Below are 27,377 nucleotides of genomic sequence, written 5' to 3'. Positions count from 1 at the left end.
TGGCCTCCACAATCACCCAAACTCAACCCAATGGAGATGGTTTGGGATGAGTTGGACCGCAGACTTAAGGAAAATCAGCCAACAGGTGCTCAGCATATGTGGGAACTCCTTCAAGCATTCCAGGTGAAACTGGTTGAGAGAATGCCAAGAGTCTGCAAAGCTGTAATCAAGGCAAAGTGTGGCTACTTTGAAGAATCTCAAATATAAAATATATTTTGATTTGCTTAACACTTTTTGGGTTATTACATGATTCCATATGTATTATTTCATAGTTTTGATGTCTTCACTATTATTCTACAATGTTGAAAATAGTACAAATAAAGAAAAACCTTGGAATATGTAGGTGTGTCCAAACTTTTGACTGGTACTGTATATAAACGCACATTAAGTAAAGTGTTGGTCCCATGTTCCATGAGCTGAAATAAAAGATCCCAGAAATGTTCCATACTCACAAAAAGCTTGTTTCTCTAACAATTTGTGCACAAATTTGTTTATACCCCTGTTAGTGAGTATCTCTCCTTTGTCAAGATAATCCATCTACCTGACAGGTGTGGCATATCAAGAAGATGATTAAACAGCATGCTAATTACACAGGTGGACCTTGTGCTGAGCACACTATACAATGCCACAGATGTCTGAAGTCTTGAGGGAGTGTGCATTTGTAATGCTGACTGCGGAAATGTCCACCAGAGCTATTGCCAGAGAATTGAATGTTCTGAAACAAAGCTGAAAATGTCCCGGTATGGCCTGCATATTCACCAGACATGTCACCCATTGAGCATGTTTGGGATGCTCTTGATGGACGACAGTGTGTTCCAGTTCCTGACAATATCCAGCAACTTTGCACAGTCATTGAAAAGGAGTGGGACAACATTCCACAGGCCACAATCAACAGCTTGAGCAACTGTATTTGAAGGAGATGATTTGCACAGCATGAGGCAAATGGTGGTCACACAAAATACTGACTGGTTTTCTGATCCACAGCCCTACCCAACAGATGCATATCTATATTCCCAGTCATGTGAAATCCATAGATTAGGGCTTAATGAATTTATTTCATTAGACTGATTTCCTTATATGAATTGTAACTCAGTAAAATCTTTCACATTGTTGGATGTTGCGTTTATATTGTTGTTCAGTGTATATAATGTATCAATCTTGAACAGGATTATCTATTTTGGATGCAATTTTAATTTAATTGATGGAGAGAGAGAAAGACTGAGAGTGTTTGTGTGCGCACTGATTTAAAGCAACTATATTGGAGTGACAGGCTGTTTTAAAACTCTGCAACTGCAATTTAAAAATAAATAATCTATACAATAAAAAAATAAGGTGACCCCCCGAAAGCCAGATGGAGATGTGAAAATTAGATGCGCAGTCAGTGCCTTCAGAAAGTATTCGTCATCTGTTGCAGACTTGTTTACGCTGCTGTGCGTTTTTGTTGCCGATCTTACTTTGATACCTGACGGTTTTTTACTTTTTCATTACCGTATATTTTTACTTTTTCCCTCACTCAACTTTTTTCATTCAACTTTTTCACCCCGGAGGTTTTATCTGGACATGGTTCGTCAGGACTTCAAACAGCCGAAGCTAAGTAACATTAACATGATGCCTTCTAATTGCAGTCGTTGTACTTATAATATACAGGAGAACGATCGCCTTACGGCAAGGATAGCTGTGCTGCAAGCCCAGCTTCAGACGCGATCGTTAGGCAAGGGTAATTTCAGTGTAGGAAAGGATGAAACAGCGTCTGTGCCACCAGTAAGTACAGATAGTAACGTTAGTATAAACCCCCTCGCACGGTCCCCGCAGCCGGACATCTTTCTCATGGCTTCTGGAGGGAAACGCTGTAGGAATGCTCAACCGGTGTCGCTTATTCAGCCGACAGAAACTTTCAACCGGTTCTCCCCATTAAGCGAGTCGGAGTCGGAGGCCGAGACTTCTCTGGTCTCTACTCCTCCCGTTGTGGGGTCTGAGACGCCGACGGCTCCCACCATTAGCTCTGACAAATTGAAAACCCTAGTCATTGGCGACTCCATTACCCGCAGTATTAGACTTAAAACTAATCATCCAGCGATCATACACTGTTTACCAGGGGGCAGGGCTACCGACGTTAAGGCTAATCTAAAGACGGTGCTGGCTAAAGCTAAAACTGGCGAGTGTAGAGAGTATAGAGATATTGTTATCCACGTCGGCACCAACGATGTTAGGATGAAACAGTCAGAGGTCACCAAGCGCAACATAGCTTCAGCGTGTAAATCAGCTAGAAAGATGTGTCGGCATCGATTAATTGTCTCTGGCCCCCTCCCAGTTAGGGGGAGTGATGAGCTCTACAGCAGAGTCTCACAACTCAATCGCTGGTTGAAAACTGTTTTCTGCCCCTCCCAAAAGATAGAATTTGTAGATAATTGGCCCTCTTTCTGGGACTCACCCACAAACAGGACCAAGCCTGGCCTGTTGAGGAGTGACGGACTCCATCCTAGCTGGAGGGGTGCTCTCATCTTATCTACGAACATAGACAGGGCTCTAACTCCTCTAGCTCCACAATGAAATAGGGTGCAGGCCAGGCAGCAGGCTGTTAGCCAGCCTGCCAGCTTAGTGGAGTCTGCCACTAGCACAGTCAGTGTAGTCAGCTCAGCTTTCCCCATTGAGACCGTGTCTGTGCCTCAATCTAGGTTGGGCAAAATTAAAAATGGCGGTGTTCGCTTTAGCAATCTCACTAGTATAAAGACCTCCTCCATTCCTGCCATTATTGAAAGAGATTGTGATACCTCACATCTCAAAATTGGGTTACTTAATGTTAGATCCCTCACTTCCAAGGCAGTTATAGTCAATGAACTAATCACTGATAATAATCTTGATGTGATTGGCCTGACTGAAACATGGCTTAAGCCTGATGAATTTACTGTGTTAAATGAGGCCTCACCCCCAGGTTACATTAGTGACCATACCCCCCGTGCATCCGGCAAAGGCGGAGGTGTTGCTAACATTTACGATAGCAAATTTCAATTTACAAAAAAAAAAACAACAATGACGTTTTCGTCTTTTGAGCTTCTAGTCATGAAATCTATGCAGCCTACTCACTCACTTTTTATAGCTACTGTTTATAGGCCTCCTGGGCCATATGCAGTGTTCCTCACTGAGTTCCCTGAATTCCTATCGGATCTTGTAGTCATAGCAGATAATATTCTAATTTTTGGTGACTTTAACATTCACATGGAAAAGTCCACAGACCCACTCCAAAAGGCTTTCGGAGCCATCATCGACTCAGTGGGTTTTGTCCAACATGTCTCTGGACCTACTCACTGCCACAGTCATACTCTGGACCTAGTTTTGTCCCATGGAATAAATGTTGTGGATCTAAATGTTTTTCCTCATAATCCTGGACTATCGGACCACCATTTTATTACGTTTGCAATTGCAACAAATAATCTGCTCAGACCCCAACCAAGGAGCATTAAAAGTCGTGCTATAAATTCTCAGACAACCCAAAGATTCCTTGATGCCCTTCCAGACTGCCTCTGCCTACCCAAGGACGTCAGAGGACAAAAATCAGTTAACCACCTAACCGAGGAACTCAATTTAACCTTGCGCAATACCCTAGATGCAGTTGCACCCCTAAAAACTAAAAACATCTGTCATAAGAAACTAGCTCCCTGGTATACAGAAAATACACGAGCTCTGAAGCAAGCTTCCAGAAAATTGGAACGGAAATGGCGCCACACCAAACTGGAAGTCTTCCGACTAGCTTGGAAAGACAGTACCGTGCAGTATCGAAGAGCCCTTACTGCTGCTCGATCATCCTATTTTTCCAACTTAATTGAGGAAAATAAGAACAATCCGAAATTTCTTTTTGATACTGTCGCAAAGCTAACTAAAAAGCAGCCTTCGCAAATGGAGGATGGCTTTCACTTCAGCAGTAATAAATTTATGAACTTCTTTGAGGAAAAGATCATGATCATTAGAAAGCAAATTACAGACTCCTCTTTAAATCTGGGTATTCCTCCAAAGCTCCATTGTCCTGAGTCTGCACAACTCTGCCAGGACCTAGGATCAAGGGAGATACTAAAGTGTTTTAGTACTATATCTCTTGACGCAATGATGAAAATAATCATGGCCTCCAAACCCTCAAGCTGCATACTGGACCCTATTCCAACTAAACTACTGAAAGAGCTGCTTCCTGTGCTTGGCCCTCCTATGTTGAACATAATAAACGGCTCTCTATCCACCGGATGTGTACCAAGCTCACTAAAAGTGGCAGTAATAAAGCCTCTCTTGAAAAAGCCGAATCTTGATCCAGAAATTATAAAAAACTATCGGCCTATATCGAATCTTCCATTCCTCTCCAAAATTTTAGAAAAAGCTGTTGCACAGCAACTGACTGCCTTCCTGAAGACAAACAATGTATACGAAACGCTTCAGTCTGGTTTTAGACCCCATCATAGCACTGAGACTGCACTTGTGAAGGTGGTAAATGACCTTTTAATGACGTCAGACCGAGGCTCTGCATCTGTCCTCGTGCTCCTAGATCTTAGTGCCGCTTTTGATACCATCGATCACCACATTCTTTTGGAGAGATTGGAAACCCAAATTGGTCTACATGGACAAGTTCTGGCCTGGTTTAGATCTTATCTGTCGGAAAGATATCAGTTTGTCTCTGTGAATGGTTTGTCCTCTGACAAATCAATTGTAAATTTCGGTGTTCCTCAAGGTTCCGTTTTAGGACCACTATTGTTTTCACTATATATTTTACCTCTTGGGGATGTCATTCGAAAACATAATGTTAAATTTCACTGCTATGCAGACGACACACAGCTGTACATTTCAATGAAACATGGTGAAGCCCCAAAATTGCCCTCGCTAGAAGCCTGTGTTTCAGACATAAAGAAGTGGATGGCTGCAAACTTTCTACTTTTAAACTCGGACAAAACAGAGATGCTTGTTCTAGGTCCCAAGAAACAAAGAGATCTTCTGTTGAATCTGACAATTAATCTGGATGGTTGTACAGTCGTCTCAAATAAAACTGTGAAGGACCTCGGCGTTACTCTGGACCCTGATCTCTCTTTTGAAGAACATATCAAGACTGTTTCAAGGACAGCTTTTTTCCATCTACGTAACATTGCAAAAATCAGAAATTTTCTGTCCAAAAATGACGCAGAAAAATTAATCCATGCTTTTGTTACTTCTAGGCTGGACTACTGCAATGCTCTACTTTCCGGCTACCCGGATAAAGCACTAAATAAACTTCAGTTAGTGCTAAATACGGCTGCTAGAATCCTGACTAGAACCAAAAAATTTGATCATATTACTCCAGTGTTAGCCTCCCTACACTGGCTTCCTGTTAAGGCAAGGGCTGATTTCAAGGTTTTACTGCTAACCTACAAAGCATTACATGGGCTTGCTCCTACCTATCTTTCCGATTTGGTCCTGCCGTACATACCTACACGTACGCTACGGTCACAAGACGCAGGCCTCCTAATTGTCCCTAGAATTTCTAAGCAAACGGCTGGAGGTAGGGCTTTCTCCTATAGAGCTCCATTTTTATGGAATGGTCTGCCTACCAATGTGAGAGACGCAGACTCAGTCTCAACCTTTAAGTCTTTACTGAAGACTTATCTCTTCAGTAGGTCCTATGATTAAGTATAGTCTGGCCCAGGAGTGTGAAGGTGAACGGAAAGGCTGGAGCAACGAACCGCCCTTGCTGTCTCTGCCTTGCCGGTTCCCCTCTTTCCACTGGGATTCTCTGCCTCTAACCCTTTTACAGAGGCTGAGTCACTGGCCTACTGGTGTTCTTCCATGCCGTCCATGGGAGGGGTGCGTCACTTGAGTGGGTTGAGTCACTGACGTGGTCTTCCTGTCTGGGTTGGCGCCCCCCCCCCCCCCCCTTGGGTTGTGCCATGGCGGAGATCGTTGTGGGCTATACTCGGCCTTGTCTTAGGACGGTAAGTTGGTGGTTGGAGACATCCCTCTAGTGGTGTGGGGGCTGTGCTTTGGCAAAGTGGGTGGGGTTATATCCTGCCTGTTTGGCCCTGTCCGGGGGTATCATCGGATGGGGCCACAGTGTCTTCTGATCCCTCCTGTCTCAGCCTCCAGTATTTATGCTGCAGTAGTTTATGTGTCGGGGGGCTAGGGTCAGTCTGTTACATCTGGAGTATTTCTCTTGTCTTATCCGGTGTCCTGTGTGTATTTAAATATGCTCTCTCTAATTCTCTCTTTCTCTCTTTCTGTCTTTCTCTCGGAGGACCTGAGCCCTAGGACCATGCCTCAGGACTACCTGGTATGATGACTCCTTGCTGTCCCCAGTCCACCTGGCCGTGCTGCTGCTCCAGTTTCAACTGTTCTGCCTGCGGCTATGGAACCCTGACCTGTTCACCGGACGTGCTTGTTGCACCCTCGACAACTACTATGATTATTATTATTTGACCATGCTGGTCATTTATGAACATTTTAACATTTTAACATTTTGACCATGTTCTGTTATAATATCCACCCTGCACAGCCAGAAGAGGACTGGCCACCCCTCATAGCCTGGTTCCTCTCTAGGTTTCTTCCTAGGTTTTTGGCCTTTCTAGGGAGTTTTTCCTAGGGAGTTTTTCCTAGCCACCGTGCTTCTTTCACATGCTTTGCTTGCTGTTTGGGGTTTTAGGCTGGGTTTCTGTACAGCACTTTGAGAATATCAGCTGATGTACGAAGGGCTATATAAAAATAAATTTGATTTGATTTGATTTGACTTATTCCACATTTTGTAGTGTTACAGCCTGAATTCAAAATGGATTTAACCCAAAAAATATCTCATACATCTACACACAATACCCCATAATGACAGTGAAAACATGTTTTTTTGAATTTTTTTGCAAATGTATTGAAAATGAAATATATAAATACCTCTTTTTACATAAGTATTCACATCCCTGTTATAATCCCCTTCGGCAGTGATTACAGCTATGAGTCTTTCTGGCTAAGTCTCTAAGAGCTTTGCACACCTGGATTGTACAATAGTTGCACAACATTATAAATGTTTTCTTCAAACTCTGTCAAGTTGGTTGTTGACCATTGCTTGACAGCCATTTTCAAAATACATTTACATTTACGTCATTTAGCAGACGCTCTTATCCAGAGCGACTTACAGTAGTGAATGCATACATTTCATACATTTTTTTTCTCCATACTGGTCCCCCATGGGAATCGAACCCACAACCCTGGTGTTGCAAACACCATGCTCTACCAACTGAGCCACACGGGACCATTTTCAAGTCTTGCCATAGATTTTCAAGACGATTTAAGTAAAACATTTAACTAAGCCACTCAGGAAAATTCAATGTCGTCTTGGTAAGCAACTCCAGTGTATATTTGGCCTGGTGTTTTAGGTTATTGTCCTGCTGAAACGTGAATTTGTCTCCTAGTGTAAAGGCTGTCATCGGAAGAAGTGGACCAAAACGCAGCGGAGTTAGTGTTGAACATATTTAATTAAACGGAACACTATACAATTACAAAAAAAACAATAAACTGACAGCCAACACAGTCCTGTCAGGTGCAACCACTGTAACAAGAACAATTACACACAACCCCCAAATGAAAAGTAGGCTACTTATGTGTGACTGAAATAAACGAAACAATCAACACACACACTTCTCTTCTGCCACGTCCTGACCCAACTACACTCTCTACTGGTCAGGACGTGACAGTACCCCCCCCTCAAAGGTGCATACCCCGAATGCACCTACACTGAAACAAAAAAAATCCCCCCCCCCCCAAAAAAAAGTCTCCCCCCCTAAACAATAAGGGAGGGAAGGGAGGGTGGCTGCCATCAACGACGGCACTGTGCTACACCCCCCCTCCCCAGCCCACCTAACCTGGAGGTGGATCAGGTGCGGGACGTGGCCTGGGCCGGAGGACAGGCGGGCCACTCGGGCTGGGCCGGAGGACAGACGGGCCACTCGGGCTGGGCCGGAGGACAGGCGGGCCACTCTGGCAGATCCGGCACGGCGGGCCACTCTGGCAGATCCGGCACAGCGGGCCACTCTGGCAGATCCGGCACGGCGGGCCACTCTGGCAGATCCGGCACGGCGGGCCACTCCGGCAGATCCGGCTCAGGATTCACCAGGCTGGGGAGACATGAAGGAGGCCTGGCTCTGGGCGCAGGCCCTGGACTCACCAGGCTGGGGAGACCCGCTGGAGGCCTGGTCTGAGGAGGCGGCACAGGAGAGACCAGGGTGGAGGGATCCACCAGAGGACTGGTCCTTGGAGGAGGCACAGGACGAACCAGGATGGGAAGACCCACTGGAGGACTGGTCCGAGGAGGAGGCACGGACTTGACCAGGATGGGGAGACCCACTGGAGGACTGGTCCGTAGAGGAGGCACGGGCTTGACCAGGATAGGGAGACATGCAGGAGGCCTGGTTCTGGGCGTAGGCACAGGACGTGCAGGGCTGGGAAGACATGCAGGAGGCCTGTTTCTGGGCGCAGGCACAGTCTTCACCAGACAACCAGCACGCACCTCAGGACGAGTATGGAGAGCTGCCTCAGATGACATCATTTCAGCGACCCGCTCCGTAGGGCGAATGCCGTGCCTTATGCACCAAACTAGCAGTTCTCTCATCTCTCTCTCCTTTAATTTCCCCATTAACTCCATCACAGTCTCTGCCTCGTACCCCTCGCTCACCTCCAATGTCAGCCCGACTGGCTCTGGTTCCGACCTCGGCTCCGCCGACTGTCCCATGAGCCCCCCCCAAAAAAATATTGGGGCTGCCTCTCGTGCTCGTTGCGCTCTCTCTCCTCATAGTATCGCCTCTCCGCTCTCGCCGCTTCAATCTCCCACTGCGGGAGGCGATAATCCCCAGCCTGAGTCCATGGTCCCTCTCCGTCCAGGATTTGTTCCCATGTCCACGAGTCCATCAAGCTGTACTCCTGTCGCTTCTCCTTCCTCCGCTACTTGGTCCTTTTGTGGTGGGTAATTCTGTAAGGCTTGTCGTCAGGAATGGACCAAAATGCGGCGGAGTTAGGGTTCGTCATATTTAATCAAACGAACACTTTACAACTACACAAAACAAGGAAAAACTGACAGCCAACACAGTCCTGTCAGGTGCAACCACAATGACAAGAACAATTACCCATGAAACACAAAGGAAACGTAGGCAACTTATGTGTGACTCCCAATCAGCCACAACCCTCTACAGCTGTGCCTGATTGGAAGTCACACGGCCAAAATCAACGAAACAATCAAAAACACACACTCTCTTCTGCCACGTCCTGACCCAACTACACCCTCTACTGGTCAGGACGTGACACCTAGTGTCTGTTGGAAAGCAGACTGAACCAAGTTTCCTCTACAATTTTGCCTGTGCTTAGCTCTATTCTGGTAATTTTTTCTTAAAAAACTCCCTAGTCCTTGCTGATGACAAGCATACCCATAACATGATGCAGCCACCACCATGCTTGAAAATATGAAGCGTGGTACTCTTAAATTTCCTATATGTCATCATGATACCTAAATGCTATTTATTAAGTTTATTCTGATGATCTGTGTATTTCTATATGTATTTGTATGTATATTGTAATAATTGTTGGTTTACTAATGTTTTTATGACCACTAGCTCCATTCCATTTATTTTTTGTCCTGAAAAACTCTCCAGTCCTTAACAATTACAAGCACGCCCATAACATGATACAGCTATCACTATGCTTGAAAAGATGGAGAGTGGTACTCAGTAATGTGTTGTATTGGATTTGCCCCAGACATTACACTTTGTATTCAGAATAAAAAGTAAATTGCTTTGCCACGTGTTTTGCAGTATTACTTTAGTGCCTGGTTGCAAACAGGGTGCATAATTTGGAATATTTGTATTCCGTACAGGCTTCCTTCTTTTCACTCTGTCAATTAGGTTAATATTGTGGAGTAACTACAATGTTTTTGATCCATCCTTAGTTTTCTCCTATCACAGTCATTCAACTCTGTAACTGTTTTAAAGTCACCATTGACTAAAAGTACATGTGAATGACACTAAGTGGCAGTGTTTTTACAACTAATGCCGGTTTGCCTGAGGCTGATGCCGTGCAGGTGATTGAACATATGTATACACACTCTCGTTCAAATAAACCCATACAAGACCACACACATACATGTAATAGTGCCAGACATGCACACAAACATATAAAGTAGGCATTGCTGTTATGATTTCAGTTGTCCTTGATGTCCTTTGTTTTTTTTTTGTTTTTTTTGTTAGTTTTTTTGTATTGCTGTTTGCTGTTTTCTTCTGTCTTTTTTCTCTTTAGTTCATTCTCTTGGTTGTTGGTGCATTGGGGAGTTCTTGGGGGTGGGGAATGGAATTCATTTTTTTCGGGGGGAGGGACTGTGGGAGGGGTCTCGAATGGTTGAGGGACAGCTATTGGGTAACTGTGGGTTGGAGGGTTCGGGTTTCACAAGATTGTGATCATGAAAAAGGGAACTATGACATATTTTATATCACTATCATGCACACGCACCCTCACACATAAGGATGGCTCTGTTGCGGAAAGACTGATACATGTTTGATAGTGTCTTCATGCTGTATTGTTTGTCCTTCATGTTGTAATACTTTAATTTGACCCCTTCCTTGTGTTTTTTTGTAATAAATAATCAATTTTAAAAAAAAAATTAAAATGTACAACTCTGTAACTGTTTTAAAGTCACCATTGGGCTCATGGTGAAATCCCTGAGCGGTTTCCTTCCTCTCCGGCAATTGAGTTAGGAAGGACACCTGTATCTTTGTATTTATTGGGTGTATTGATACAGCATCCAAAGTGTAATAAATAACATCACCATGCTCAAAGGGATATTGTTTTGCCATCTACCAATAGGTGCCCTTCTTTGTGAGGCAGTGGAAAACCTCCCTGGTCTTTGTGGTTGAATCTCTGTTTGAAATTCACTGCTTGACTGAGGAACCTTACAGATAATTTTATGTGGGGTACAGAGATGAGGTATTCAAAAGAAATCATGTTAATTCTTAAAAGTCTAAGCCATTAGGAAGGGAGGGTTTTAAGCTAACATATGGAATTGTTTTAGGAAGGCCATACCATTGATCATTTAGCTATTTGATTTAGAATTGTAATACCCCTTTAGGTATCAAAGAAAATGTAAAGAAAATGATTTGATAAAATATTGAATGTGGCCTTTACTAATATAGCACATAAAAACGCATTGAATAACACATTCATAAAAGGCAATAAAGTAGGTCAAAAAATAAGGAATAAGGTTAATCATAAGGAATAAGGTTTCGAAGTGTCTGTCCAAAATCTAGGCGATACAGTATAATACATCTCAGGAAATATACAGTGCCTTCGGAAAGTATTCAGACCCCTTGAGTTTTTCCACATTTTGTTACGTTACAGCCTTATTCAAAAATGGATTAAAAAAAAGAAATCCTCATCAATCTACACACATTGCCCCATAATGACAAAGCAAAAACAGGTTTTTCTAAATGTTTGCTACTTTATTAAAAATAAAAACAAATATCACATTTACATAAGAATTCAGACCCTTTACTCAGTACTTTGTTGAAGCACCTTTGGCAGCAATTACAGCATCAAGTCTTCTTGGGTATGACGCTACAAGCTTGGCACACCCGTATTTGGGGAGTTTCTCTCATTCTTCTCTACAGATCCTCTCAAGCTCTGTCAGGTTGGATGGGAAGCGTTGCTGCACAGCTATTTTCAGGTATCTCTAGAGATGTTCGATCGGGTTCAAGTCCGGGCTCTTGCTGGTCCACTCAAGGACATTCAGAGACTTTTCCCGAAGTCACTCCTGTGTTGTCTTGGCTGTGTGCTTAGGGTCGTTGTCCTGTTGGAAGATGAACTTTTGTCCCAGTCAGGTTCTGAGCGCTTTGGAGCAGGTTTTCATCAAGGATCTCTTTGTACTTTGCTCCGATTTTCTTTGCCTCGATCCTGACTAGTCTCCTAATCCCTGCCACTGAAAAACATACCCCCAGCATGATGCTGCCATCACCATGCTTCACTGGTAGGGATGGTGCATGGTTTCCTCCAGATGTGACGCTTGGCATTCAGGCCAAAGAATTCAATCTTGGTTTCATCAGACCAGAGAATCTTGTTTCTCATGGTCTGAGAGTCTTAGGGTGCCTTTTGGCAAACTCCAAGCAGACTGTCATGCCTTTTACTGAGAAGTGGCTTCCATCTGGCCAATCTACCATAAAGGCCTGATTGGTGGAGTTCTGTAGAGATACTTGTCCTTCTGGAAGTTTCTCCCATCTCCACAGAGGAACTCTGGAGCTCTGTCAGAGTGACCATCGGATTCTTGGTCACCACCCTGACCAAGGCCCTTCTCCCCCGATTGATGTGTGCCTTTCCAAATCATGTCCAATCAATTGAATTTACCACAGGTGGACTCCAATCAAGTTGTAGAAACATCTCAAGGATGATCAATGGAAACAGGATGCACCTGAGCTCAATTTCGAGTCTCACAGAAAAGGGTCTGAATACATGTGCTAAAATAAAAAAATGAACTGTTTTTGCTTTGTCATTATCGGGTATTGTGTGTAGATTGCTGAGTATTTTAATTTTTTTATCCATTTTAGAATAAGGCTGTAATGTAACAAAATGTGGTGAAAGTCAAGGGGTCTGAATACATCCCGAAGGCACGCTATACATATTTTTACACATTTAACCCCTTATTTTTGTTGGCACAAAACTTACATCCATACTTCCATTCATTTTTATGGATTACCTCAGATGAGTCCCAGGAACATCATTGTGTTTGTGAGTCTGACTTTTCTATAGAGTGGTCATATTAGTTATTAGGACAAACAGTTCGGATGCTACAGACATTTTCATGAGAAAACCGATTTTTGGGATGTCTCCTGGTCTGACAAACAGCGTTGTAGCTCTGCCACTTTCCACCGCAGATGTGGTAGGGCGACATAGGCGAATGCGGTGGATTGAGATGCAGCAGTGTAAAAAAAACAGATATCTCTAGCTTAAAATCAATTTTTACGCCATTTTTCTCGTAGAAAAGCGATAATATTCCGACAGGGAATCTCCTTTTCGGCAAACAGAGGAAAAAAATCACAAAGGCGGGGGTGGTCGGGTCACGCGCCTAAGCCCAGAGTCCCTTGATCGGCCACTTGAGAAAGGCGATAATGTGTTTCAGCCTGGGGCTGGAATGACGACATTCTGTTTTTTCCCGGGCTCTGAGAGCCTATGGAAGACGTGGGAAGTGTCACGTTAGAGCAGAGATCCTTAGTAAAAGATAGAGATGGAAAAGAAGTTCAAGAAATGGTCAGACAGGCCACTTCCTGTAAAGGAATCTCTCAGGTTTTGACTTGCCATTTGAGTTCTGTTATACTCACAGACACCATTCAAACAGTTTTAGAAACTTTAGGGTGTTTTCTATCCATATGTAATAAGTATATGCATATTCTAGTTACTGGGTAGGAGTGGTAACCAGATTAAATCGGGTATGTTTTTTATCCAGCCGTGTCAATACTGCCCCCTAGCCCTAACAGGTTAAACTGACAGATTTTGATAAAGCTTTTTTTATTATGTTATTAGATTGACGCACCGGTGAGTCACTAGACTCTATTATTGCACACAGAGTGAGTCCATGCAACATATATGACATGTTAAGCACATTTTTACTCCTGAACTCATTTAGGCTTGCCATAACAAAGGGGTTGAATACTTATTGACTCAAGACATTTCAGCTTTTCCTTTTTTATGAATTTCTAAAGAAATGTATACAAATAAAAACATTATTCCACTTTGACATTATGGGGTATTATGTGTAGACCAGTGACACAAAATCTCAATTTAATCCATTTTAAATTCAGGCTGTAAAACAACAAAATGTGGAAAAAGTCAAGGGGTGTGAATACATTCTGAAAGCACTGTATATTACTGTAGCATAGTCTATGCTGAAGCAAATATGGGCCTACCTGTCACAAGAAAAAAAAGCTACCATGATGAGATAATACATGCATTGTGAACTGTGCTCCATACTGAGATGCGGAATCTCGGTACACCGGTTCCCGCTATTCAACCCTAGTCCAAATTAAGCAAACAAAGAATTTTGCGCAGCAGAGAAAAATTACTATACCACCCAAATTGAATCCAATATTCAAGCAGAAGTGAAGTTTTCGTCTGTCCTCATGCATGGTACATTGCACCCATTTGGTTTAATTGAGGTGGTAAATGAGTTCATTAATTCACCACCCTAAGACACTGAAGGATTCGATTGGAGCTAATTTCCTGACTTTGCTCCCCATCCACTATGTGAGTAAGAGGGCCTGCAGTGCCAGGTGGAGGCAGGAGGGAAACATTTTAATGTAATTTGGAATAATTATATTGTCTCTCAACCTTGAATATCTTGGCTGTCCACCACACCATGCATAAGAGGATAGTACGTTTTAACCAGCCCTAGGAAAACACCTCAGCAAACCCTCCCTGGCAGTGTGGCTGTGATAAAGAGATGATGTTGTGAAACTGTCAGCAGTTGGCAGCTTGCTCAGCAGGGTAGTGCCTTAGCAGATCACTGCACAGCTAAACCATGGAATGTGCCCTGCCCTCCATAACAAGCTGATATCAAAGGCTCCCAGCCAGTGAGAGGTCAAGACTGTGATTCAAACCTGAAAATATCAGACTTAATTCAAACCTGTGAAACCCCTGCCCTCGAATGAGTGCTTATTGAACCAATAGTTCCCCCTGGGAGCAAAGAAATATGCCATTTATTTCGTTCAGTCAATTTGAGCTCTTTTCGTTTTCAAGGAATATGACAAATAACTGCAAATGGTTAGAATACTGCAGTTTACTATATTATTATTATTATACCTTTATTTCAACAAGGAACACAGACTGAGACCAAGGTCCCTTTTACAGCTGGGCCCTGCGTATACATGTTTACACATACAGTTAAGGTACAATGATTAAGAAACTACACAAGACAAATGAAACGATCACAGATAACGCAAGAAAATACAGCAGCAGATTATTACATTTACACATAGGTTATTCCCCTAACAGCACAAGAACTTGCATTACACGAAACAGTTACAAACAATACAAAAATTAAAATCCTCCAATAAATATTTAAAATGGGCAAGGGGGACAAGAGCCTCAAGTTTAAGTTTAGTCTGCAGGCTATTCCATAGGCAAGGAGCGTAACAGGAAAAGGCAGCCATACCCAACTCTGTGGAAATCGCATGGGCCTCAAGTGTAATCCATGCTTGAGACCTGGTATGTAAATCTCACAAGCTCTAGCCTTCAAAGACAATCAATAGCAGATGGTATTAATCTCCAGACCTTAAAACCAGGCTCAACTTGTGCAGTCTGTGTATTTTGCTATCTTGAAGTCTCACCGGCTTTATTAAGACCTGAAAACAACCCCAATGCTTTATTAAGCCCTGAAAACAACCCCATGCTTATTTTCTTAATGGGAAGCTAATGAGTACATTCCATGGCTTAAGTCAATATACTTTCATGGATTTAATCTTCTTTTCAGACCAAATGTCTTGACTGCATAGAGGATTTCTGTGGAGCTTTACATTCTTGCAGATGATTATTTTCTCATATCCTTGGTCCTCCCTGACAGCTCTCAGGTAGTTCTGCTGCGCTGTGTTTGTGTAACCGTGCCCTGGCTAATATAAATGATTCAGGTATTCTGGTAAACTGTGGGACAATTGTGGAACAACTTTCTTTTGCCCTTTTCAGATTGCCTACAGCAGGTACTCCCAAACTAGCCGTCAGGGGTACGTCAAGTAAAAATGTGATTCATATTTTATCTTTTTTTTTTCTTCACATTTCCAAACAGTCCATTTATATTTTCCAACGGGGCTATACACTTGGGTGAGGTTTTTTTCTCGCCTTAGTAGCCTCGTTTCACTACCAAAAATAAAATGAAACCATCTAGTGCTCAGCGAACAACATCAAGATGTCAAATACAGGTAGCCTAGTCAAATAATTAACATCCAATCACATTAACCATTACTCTCTCGCTGGAATTCAACTAACGGTCCGCATGTGGCCAAACAAACAGTTGAAGTCGGAAGTTTACATCCATTTAGGTTGGAGTCATTAAAACTTGTTTTTCAACCACTCCACACATTTCTTGTTAACAAACTGTAGTTTGGGTGAATGAAATATAAATGACAGTCATCCAATATTCTGTAATAGAAATAATGTCATACAAAAAAATATATAATCGGCACCAACCGCCACGTCACCAACCGCCACTGGTATCAAGAATGGTCCACCACCCAAAGGACATCTAGCCAACTTGATACAACTGTGGGAAGTGTTGGAGTCAACATAGGCCAGCATCCCAGTGGAATGCTTTCGACACCTTGTTGAGTCCATGCCGCGACGAATTGAGGCTGTTCTGAGGGCAAAAGTGGGTGCAACTCAATATTAGGAACACTCAGTACACTCAGTGTATATATACTGTTTATATACAGTTGAAGTCGGAAATTTACATTCACTTAGTTGGAGTCATTAAAACTCGTTTTTCAACCACTCCACAAATTTCTCGTGAACAAACTATAGTTTATGAAAGTCGGTATGGACATCTACTTTGTGCATGACACAATACATTTTTCCAACAATTGTTTACAGGCAGATTATTTCACTTATAATTCATTGGATAACAATTCCAGTGGGTCAGAAGTTTACATACACTAAGTTGACTGTGCCTTTAAACAGCTTGGAAAATTCCAGAAAATGATGTCATGGCTTTAGAAGCTTCTGCTAATTGACATAATTTGAGTCAATTGGAGGTGTACCTGTGGATGTATTTCAAAGCCTACCTTCAAACTCAGTGCTTCTTTGCTTGACATCATGGGAAACTCAAAAGAAATCAGCCAAGACCTCAGAAAAACAATTGTAGACCTCCACAGGTCTGGTTCATCCTTGGGAGCAATTTCCAAATGCCTGAAGGTACCAGGTTCACCTGTACAAACAATAGTACGCAAGTATAAACACCATGGGACCACGCAGCCGTCATACCGCTCAGGAAGGAGACGCGTTCTGTCTCCTAGAGATGAATGTACTTCGGTGCAAAAGGTGCAAATCAATCCCAGAACAGCAAAGAACCTTGTGAAGATGCTGGAGGAAACAGGTACAAAAGTACCTATATCCACAGTAACCTGAAAGGCCGCTCAGCAAGGAAGAAGCCACTGCTCCAAAACAGCCATAAAAAAGCCAGACTACGGTTTGCAACTGCACATGGGGACAAAGATCGTACTTTTTGGAGAAATGTCCTCTGGTCTGATGAAACAAAGAACTGTTTGGCCATAATGACCATCGTTATGTTTGGAGGAAAAAGGGGGAGGCTTGCAAGCCGAAGAACACCATCCCAACCGGTAAGCACAGATGTGGCAGCATCATGTTGTGAGGGTGCTTTGCTTCAGGAGGGACTGGTGCTCTTCACAAAATAGAAGGCATCATGAGGCAGGAAATTTATGTGGATACATCTCAAGACATCAGTCAGGAAGATAAAGCTTGGGCAAATGGGTCTTCCAAATGGACAATGACCCCAAGCATACTTCCAAAGTTGTGGCAAAATGGCTTAAGGACAACAAAGTCAAGGTATTGGAGTGGCCATCACAAAGCCCTGACCTCAATCCTATAGAACATTTGTGGGCAGAACAATTTAAAGGCAATATTACCAAATACTAATTGAGTGTATGTAAACTTCTGTCCCACTGGGAATGTGATGAAAGAAATAAAAGCTGAAATAAATCATTCTCTACTCTTATTCTGACATTTCACATTCTTAAAATAAGTGGTGATCCTAACTGACCTAAGACATGGACTTTTTACTAGGATTAAATGTCTGTAATTGTGAAAAACTGAGTTTAAATGTATTTGGCTAAGGTGTATGTAAACTTCCGACTTCAACTGTATATCCTAGTCTACCTCTTTCAGGTAATACATTGTATGCAGTAGGCCTACTAGCCTTATATTTAGTTCATGAATGATGGGTTATGCATAAACTTCTAACTAATAGCCTCTGTCTCTTGCGTATTACACACCTGCACTCTGCTGGCCTCTCTCCTTAAAAAACGCTCCTTAGCTCTTAGAGTCCCAGGAAAAGCTAGACTAGATTAGCTTGCTGGATTTAAAAAAATTGTTTCTTATACTAATAGACTAATGAACGAGTGATGCAATCTCATGTTTGCTGACTGTTACATACAGCAGCCAATAGAACTCACAGGGAGTTTGAAAGAAGAGAGAACGTGCGATGGCAGTTCACCATAGCAGTTCTTTAATCACACCCATAACCATTCAATCTTTGTTAAGATAATTTTGGGCTGTTTTGGGCTTTGGTGTCACGCCCTGACCTTAGAGAGGTTTATTTTCCTCTAGTTTGGTTAGGTCAGGGTGTGATATAGGGTGGGCAATCTAGTTTTTCTATTTCTTTGTTTTGGCTGAGTGTGGTTTCCAATCAGAGGCAGCTGTCCATCGTTGTCTCTGATTGTGAACCATACTTAGGCAGCCCTTTTTCCCTCCTTGAGTTGTGGGATCTTGTTTATGTGTAGGTGCAGGTTATGCACTCCATGACTTCACGTTTCATTTGTTCTGTATTGTTTTGGTGAGTTTCCTTTATTAAACGTGGAACTCTACGCACGCTGCGCCTTGGTCTCCTCATTCTTACGACGAGCGTGACAGAAGATCCCACCACAAAAAAATGGACCAAGCAGTGTGCCCAGGAGGAGCAGGGATCCTGGGCTAGGGAGAAGAGAGTGGAGGACGTCCTGGACCTGGGAGGAGGTAATGGCAGGGGACAAGACCCTGCCATGGAAGCAGGTGAAGACTGCGCAGGCGGAACGGCTACATTACGAGGAGCTATCCCAATTACGGAAGCCCAAGAGGCATCCCCCCCCAAAAAATTTTTTTGGGGGGGGGCACACGGGGAGATTGGCTAAGTCAGGGTTCAGACCTGAGCCAACTCCCTGTGCTTACCGTGGGAAAAGTAGGACTGGTCAGGCACCGTGTTATGTGGTGATTCGCACGGTGTCGCCAGTGCGCCTGCACAGCCCAGTTCATCCTGTGCCAGCGCTCTGCCCTTGCCGGGCTAAAGTAAGCATACAACCAGGACGGGTTGTGCCAGCCCTAAGCTCCAGACCTCCAGTGCGCCTCCACAGCCCAGTATACCCTGTGCCTGATCTGCGTATCCAGTCTCTAGTGCGTCTCCCCAGTCCGGTGAGACCTGTTCCGGCTCCACGTAAGAAGCCTCCAGTGATGATCCATGGTCCGAAGCCTCCAGTGATGATCCATGGCACGAAGCCTCCAGTGATGATCAATGGCCCGGAGCCTGTAAGGATGATCCATGGCACAAAGCCTCCAGTGATAATCCATGGCCCGGAGCCTCAAGTGATAATCCATGGCAAGAAGCCTGTAGGGATGATCCATGGCCCGGAGCCTGTAGGGATGATCCATGGCCCGGAGCCTGTAGGGATGATCCATGGCACGAAGCCTCCAGTGATAATCCATGGCGCGGAGCCTGTAGTGATGATCCATGGCATGGAGCCTGTAGCGACGGTCCCCAGTCTGGAACCTCCTGAGACAGACTACAGTCCGGAACCTCCTGAGACGGCCTGCAGCCCAGAGTCTTCAGCAGCGGTCTGCAGCCCAGAGTCTTCAGCGGCGGCCTGCAGCCCAGAGTCTTCAGCGGCGGTCGGCAGTTCAGAGCCTCCAGCGATGATCCACGGTCTGGTTCCTCCGGCGACACAGAAGCGGGGGGGATCAGTGGGCGGAGTGGGGGCTACTCCCCGAACCAGACCCGCCGCCAAGAATAGATGCCCACCCGGACCATCCCCTATAGGTTCAGGTTTGTGGCCGGGAGTCCGCACCTTTGAGGGGGGTACTGTCACGCCCTGACCTTAGAGACGTTTATTTTCCTCTAGTTTGGTTAGGTCAGGGTGTGATGTGGGGTGGGCAATCTAGTTTTTCTATTTCTTTGTTTTGGCTGAGTGTGGTTTCCAATCAGAGGCAGCTGTCCATCATTGTCTCTGATTGGGAACCATACTTAGGCAGCCCTTTTTCCCTCCTTGAGTTGTGGGATCTTGTTTATGTGCAGGTTATGCACTCCATGACTTCACGTTTCGTTTGTTCTGTATTGTTTTGGTGAGTTTCCTTTACTAAACATATGGAACTCTACGCACGCTGTGCCGTGGTCTCCTCATTCTTACGACGAGCGTGACATTCGGATCATAAAATGTCTTTAATGTAGGGTTCATAAAATGCCTTTAATGTAGGGCTCATAAAATGTCTTCAATGTATGGCTCATCAGGCTCAGGTAGCATCAGGGTTGAATTTTCATGCCGATCAAAGCTCTAATCAAATCCAGACATTTATATGCTTTAGAATGAAACTTCCGGTTTGGGCAGGAAATACCGGGTTGCTGGGGAGAAAAGTGATTTATTCTCGGGATGGAACATTTGTAAAATACAGGGAAAATATTGAACCCTAATTTGGACCTCCCCTTTGTCGTTTTAGCCAGTTTCAGGAAAAAAGGTGAATGTAGAAGTTCTGAGTTTGTGCAATAAATTCTTGGCATGGTCATACACACAGTGTAGGCTTTCAAGCTGTATTGATGAAGTGACATATTAGGTTACAAAATGGGTCGTTATTGTCTGGGTCGTTATTGTCTCAGGAACTGTGAAAAACTGAGTTTTAATGTACTTGGCTAAACGTGTATGTAAACTTCCGACTTCAACTGTAGCTGCTGCTCATCTTGTTATCTGTACTGATGGCGCAAAAGCCATGACAGGGAGACATAGTGGAGTTTTAACGTGCGTGCAAGCAGTTGCTCCCAATGCCACTTGGGTACACTGCAGCATCCACCGAGAGGCTCTTGCTGCCAAGGGAATGCCTGACAGCTTGAAAGACGTTTTGGACACTTCAGTGAAAATGGTTAACTTTCTTAAAGCAAGACCCCTGAACTCTCGTGTATTTTCTGCACTATGCAATGATATGGGCAGCGACCATGTAACGCTTTTACAACATACAGAAGTGCACTGGTTATCAAGGGTCAGAGTACTGACACGTTTTATTTAATTGAGAGACGAGCTTAAACTTTTATTTACTGACCATCATTTTCACTTGTCTGACCGCTTGCATGATGACGAGTTTCTCACACGACTGGCCTATCTGGGCCACCGTCACCGACGGCTCCCGTGCTACACCCCCCCCCTCCCCAATCCTCCAACTACGGAGGTGGCTCAGGCTCCAGCTTTAGTCCCCATTCTAACCTGCCCACCCCCCTTGAAGGCTCATGGCTGTAGACCACTGCTGAAGGCTCTGGGCTAAGGTGCGTCGCTGGAGACCTCAGGCTGAGGTGCGTCGCTGGAGACCTCGGGCTGATGTGTGTCGCTGGAGACCTCGGGCTGAGGTGCGTCGCTGGAGACCTCGGGCTGAGGTGCGACGCTGGAGACCTCGGGCTGAGGAGCGTCGCTGGAGACCTCGGGCTGAGGTGCGACACTGGAGACCTCGGGCTGAGGTGCGTCGCTGGAGACCTCGGGCTGAGGAGCATCGCTGGAGACCTTGGGCTGAGGAGCGTCGCTGCAGGCTCAGGGCTAAGGAGCATCGCTGCAGGCTCCGGACTGTGGGCCGTCTCTGCAGGCTCCGGACTGTGGGCCGTCTCTGCAGGCTCCGGACTGTGGGCCGTCTCTGACGGCTCCGGACTGTGGGCCGTCTCTGTCGGTTCCGGACTGTAGGACGTCGCCGGAAGCACTGGATGGGGAACTGTCGCCGGAAGTTCTAGACGGGGCACTGTCGCCGGAACCTCTGGACGGGGCACTGTCGCCGGAAGCTCTGGATGGGGAACTGTCGCCGGAAGCTCTGGATGGGGAACTGTCGTCGGAAGCTCTGGACGGGGAACTGTCGCCGGAAGCTCTGGACGGGGACTGCGCACTAAAGGCCTGATGCGTGGGGCTGGCTTTGGAGGCGCCAGACTAGTGACACGCACCACAGGGCTAGTGCGAGGAGCAGGAACAGGACGTACTGGGCTGGGCAGGCGCACTGAAGGCCTGATGCGTGGGGCTGGCTTTGGTGGCGACAGACTAGTGACACGCACCACAGGGCTAGTGCGAGGAGCAGGAACGGGACGTACTGGACTGGGCAGGCGCACTGAAGGCCTGATGCGTGGGGGTGGCTTTGGAGGCGACAGAACAGTAACATGCACCACAGGGCTAGTGCGAGGAGCAGGAACAGGATACACTGGGTCTTGAATACACACTGGAGGTCTGAAGCGCACAGTCTGCACAACCCGTCCTGGCTGGATTGTCACTGTAGCCCTGCATGGGCGGAGTGCTGGCACAGGGCAAACTGGGCTGTGCTGAGGCATGATGGCTGCCGTGAGTAGAGCAGGCACAGGGTAGCCTGGGCCTAGGAGACGCACTGGTGGCCAGATGTGCTGTGCCGGTGCACTTCTCCCTGGCTGGATGCCCACTCTAGCACGGCACTTGCGGGGGGCTGGTATCAACCGTACCGGACTGTGCGTGCGGATGGGCGACACCGTGCACGGTGCTCTCAACGCCAAACGCTCCCCATAATAAGCACGAGGAGTTGGTTCAGGCCTATTGCCTGACTTACTCCAACTCCCCGTGTGCCCCCCCAAAAAAAAAAATTGGGGGCTGCCTCCTCACCTCCTGAAATGGAGGATATAGTGCCTCGTACCTCCGTCGCTCAGCCTTTGCTGCCTCCAGCTCCTCCTTCGGGCGCCGGTACTCCCCTGCCTGCCTCCAGGGTCCCTTTCCATCCATTATTTCCTCCCATGTCCACGACTCTAAGTAGCTCTCCTGCTGCTGCTCTCTCCTCCGCTGCTTAGTCCTCTTATGGTGGGTTGTTCTGTCATAATCTTCGTCGTCTGAAGAGGAGAAATCATCGGACCAATATGCAATGGGTATATTGCTCATCTTCGTATTTATTGAAGGTAAACACACTAAACAAAATAACGACGATAACAGTCCAGTAAGGTGCACAGACTAAACCGGAAACAACCACCCACAAACACAAGTGAAAACAAACACACTTAAATATGGCCTCCAATTAGAGACAACGACAACCAGCTGCCTCTAATTGGAGGTCATTGAAAAAACACAACATAGAAATAGAAAACTAGAAAAAAACACATAGAAATAGAAAACATAGAACATAAACCAAAACCCCGAAACACACTAAACAAACACCCCCTGCCACGCCCTGACCAAACTACAATAACAAATAACCCCTTATACTAGTCAGGATGTGACATTAACCTGTGGTGAGTTATTCACAATTTCCGATGAACAAATAAGGTTTTATATGTAAGATGGTTAAATAAATGGCAAAATTATTGATTATTATTATTATATTATTATTTGTGCTCTGGTCCTATAAGAGCTCTTTGTCACTTCCCACGAGCCGGGTTGTGACAAAAACTCAATAAATGTATTGTATAGTGTGTGTGGGGCAGGCTTACAATGATGGCAAAAAACATCATTTGAGAGTGCGCTGACCCTGGTGCTAGAGGGGGTACGCAGCTGGAGGTTGAACATTTGAAGGGGTACGGGACTATAAAAAGTTTGGGAACAACTGGCCTACAGTATATGATGCACTTCCTTCTCAATTTCCATCTCTTGAGGTATGACTTTTCTTTAGATCAGATTGGACCTGAGAGACCAAAATCAGCACATATCAGTGGTAAATGTGAGATTACGTACTTTGGAACCATTTGATACAGCTTTGATCTTACAGATGTCCTCCATCCATCAAAATGTGTCTTCTGATTCATGGAGCTGTCCCAAAAAGATCCTCACAGCGATGAGCCAACATTATTGTACTGGCTGCCAAACCGCAGCTTGACATTACTGTGCAAGTTACATCTCGTCGGCGCTCCTGCTTTAAAGTCACACCCTCTAAATATTGTCTCACAGCAGCCGGATCAGAGCTGGTGGAGTATTGTTTGTTTGGGAGCTGTGGGGGCTTGGGATGGACTCTGGGGATGAGAGCGGGCACAGAGTTGACTGTTAACAGCCTTGCTAATACTCTGCTGCTGTGCTGTGCTGCACATGGGAAGGGTTAGTTAGTTAGTAGGACTCTAGCTTACTGCACCCTGATGTTAATGTGCTATGAGTTCCAGGGATGCCTGTTGGGCTACTTTGGAAGTCCTTACACCTGCAGAGTTTCAAACCCAAAGCGTGATCTTTTGCACCAATAAGTATTCTGTCTCTGTCAGGGATCCTATTGTATTCGGCACATGTGACAAATACAATTTGATTTGATTTGATCTGATCCCTGACAGAGACAGAATACTTATTGGTGCAAAAGATCACGCTTTGGGTTTGAAACTCTGCAGGTGTAAGGACTTCCAAAGTAGCCCAACAGGCATCCCTGGAACTCATAGCACATTAACATCAGGGTGCAGTAAGCTAGAGTCCTACTAACTAACTAACCCTTCCCATGTGCAGCACAGCACAGCAGCAGAGTATTAGCAAGGCTGTTAACAGTCAACTCTGTGCCCGCTCTCATCCCCAGAGTCCATCCCAAGCCACACCTTAAAGTGAAATGCTTACTTACAAGCACTTAACCAACAATGCAGTTTTAAGAAAATACCCTAAAAAAGTAACAAATAAAAGTAACCAATAATTGAAGAGCAGCAGTAAAATAACAATAGCGAGGCTATATACAGGGGGTACCGGTACAGAGTCAGTGTGCGAGGGCACCGGTTAGTTTAGGCAATTGTGGTAATATGTACATGTAGGTAGGGTTATTAAAGGATTGTGTCAGTGCGCCCAGAAATTATAGACCTTGTAATAACCCCTTGGCCACAATGATTTAATTGAGTAAAAAACACCTGAGGTTGCAAAACTTTATGGTTAGATGGTTAAATGTAATGTGTGTTATGACACTGTATAATGTAATATCAAATGGCAATGCTATGATTTTGGAATTACGATTTGTGAGTTATGATTATGTAACAATAAAGTTATTAATGACATATCTGAAAAATGACCTTCCCATTGGCAAAGAGCAGAAAACCCCCCAAACAGGCAGGATGAGGTTGTGTAGCCCACTGGGACTGTGCATAGTTTAGATGAATACAACAACCAACAGCTAACTAAACATTATGCGTCTCTCTCTCTCTCTCTCTCTCTCTCTCTCTCTCTCACACACACACACACACACACACACACACAATGTGAAATCATAAAATATAGGCTTACTAATGTTGCAAGGTCATGTAGCAGTTACACACATCAAAGAACATGTTGGACCTGCTCGCAGTAACATAGGCTAATCGAACACCTCGCATCATGCACACACATGGCATGACATATTTCAAATGTAACGGTGCAGTGCACCTGTCATTTCGAGGTAGCGCAGTGCGATGTTGTGACCATTCGACCTTCAGCTATAAACGAGTTGGTATGTGTGATCTACTCTGTGTAGTATGCATGCACGGTGTTTGGTAAACGCGTTTGTTAAAACAATTTAATCCCAAAACCTGTGCATCAACATTATTAGAAATTTCGCTGACGAACGCTTGCCTACATCATGACGATTCGACTCATATCGTCTCCCCAATAAAAGCTTTTGCCATGTGCAGACTGCTGTCGCATGTAAATAATGATATTTCCATAGTTAGCTATAGCAGTAAAACGATGTACTTACATGATCAGAAGTGGTGTGATGCTGTCACATTCAAACACGCTCCATTTTTCGCCACATAAAGTTGGTGGGGTGTTCTCCTATCTTCCCAACAGATTCGTTACAGTTGCCGACTCATTTGATGACAAAACTTGTAAACTGGGCTGCATTCATTCCGAAAGCAGTGGTGATGGTGGTGACACATGCAAATTAGCATTAGGGGACCCGGCTGCTCTAAATTCCTTGAAACAGGGCACCTCTTACTTTGAATTCTTACAAATCCAGGATTTAAATATTTTACTATAAGAATTTGGGTCATAACATGTAGTGGACGTTGATTAGCTTATAATGGAAAGTTTATAATGGAAAGTTTATATTTGGAAGTTTTATTATAGCCCCTATATTACACGGATGTGGCATTTATTCATGAGCACTATGAACACTATTAATTCTGATGATAAACATCCTAATATGGGGAAAACAAAGCCAGAGCTCACTAAACACTGGATGGAAACACCCCTGTGGATACAATGTAACAAGTTGTGATTGCCTCCATGGAAAATATGAATTCCCTGCAGAGATAAAGTGAATGAGTCAACTGTAGGAGTCACAACCATGTTATCTATTTGATGTAGCATAATGGATTGTGACTCAATGTTTCAATTTGCCTCAATTTTAATTTCACTCCCCATTACTACCATGACTCAGCACCTCCCAAACAGGAAGCCACATAACACACTAACACTGGGGGAGACACTGTGGCGTGTATACATTGTAATGTGCTCTGACTCACAAATGCCTGCCATAAATATCCACTTGAGAGGCTATTTTGGTTGGCCCTATTTATTTCCTTCTCCTATACAACTGTGCTAGTTCACCAAGAATCCCACATCAACTGCAACAGCGTCACATGTTGTCCTGTTTTTAATAGCAGTCACTCAGCCAGCCCTAACAGTAGTGATATCTAGGGTAGCAGGTGTGACTTCCTTTAATGATATACCATGCATTCAGAAAGTACATAGACCCCTTGACTTTTTTGACATATTCTTATGTTACAGCCTAAATAGTTTGTTTTCCATCAATCTACACACATTACCCCATAATAGCAAAGCAAAAACAGGATTTTAGAAATGTTTGCAAATGTATTAAAATATATACACTACCGTTCAAAAGTTTGGGGTCACTTAGAAATGTCCTTGTTTTTGAAAGAAAAGCACATTTTTGGTCCATTAAAATAACATCAAATTGATCAGAAATGCAGTGTAGACATTGTTAATGTTGTAAATTACTATTGTAGCTGGAAACAGATGCTTTTTAATGGAATATCTACATAGGTGTACAGAGGCCCATTATCAGCAACCATCACTCCTGTGTTCCAGTGGCACATTGTGTTAGCTAATCCCAGTTAATCATTTTAAAAGGCTAATTAATCATTAGAAAACTATTTTTCAACAATGTTAGCACAGCTGAAAACTGTTGTTCTGATTAAAAAAGCCAGAAAACGGGGCTTTCTTTAGACTAGATGTGTATCTGGAGCATCAGCATTTGTGGGTTTGATCACAGGCTCAAAATGGCCAGAAACAAAGACTTTTCTTCTGAAACTCATCAGTCTACTCTTGTTCTGAGAAATTAAGGCTATTCCATGCGAGAAATTGCCAAGAAACTGAAGATCTCGTACAACGCTGTGTACTACTCCCTTCACAGAACAGTGCAAACTGTCTCTAACCAGAATAGAAAGAGAAGTGGGAGGCCCCAGTGCACAACTG

The 27,377-nt window shown here is 44.4% G+C and overlaps 1 protein-coding gene across 1 annotated transcript in view; it reads right to left on the bottom strand.

The window, feature by feature from the left end:
- slc29a1a (solute carrier family 29 member 1a) overlaps positions 1-25,752 on the bottom strand; it is a 90,251-nt gene extending 64,499 nt beyond the window's left edge. Inside the window, exon 1 of the mRNA XM_014154840.3 lies at positions 25,636-25,752. The gene's annotated coding sequence lies outside the window, so the exon portion shown is untranslated. The remainder of the gene's footprint in view (positions 1-25,635) is intronic.
- Between the last annotated feature and the right edge of the window lie 1,625 nt (positions 25,753-27,377).

The sequence above is a fragment of the Salmo salar genome, chromosome 18, assembly GCF_965601325.2.
Source record: "Salmo salar chromosome 18, fSalSal1, whole genome shotgun sequence".
Taxonomy (NCBI): Eukaryota; Metazoa; Chordata; class Actinopteri; order Salmoniformes; family Salmonidae; genus Salmo; species Salmo salar.
This window is presented reverse-complemented; position numbering and strand designations above follow the sequence as displayed.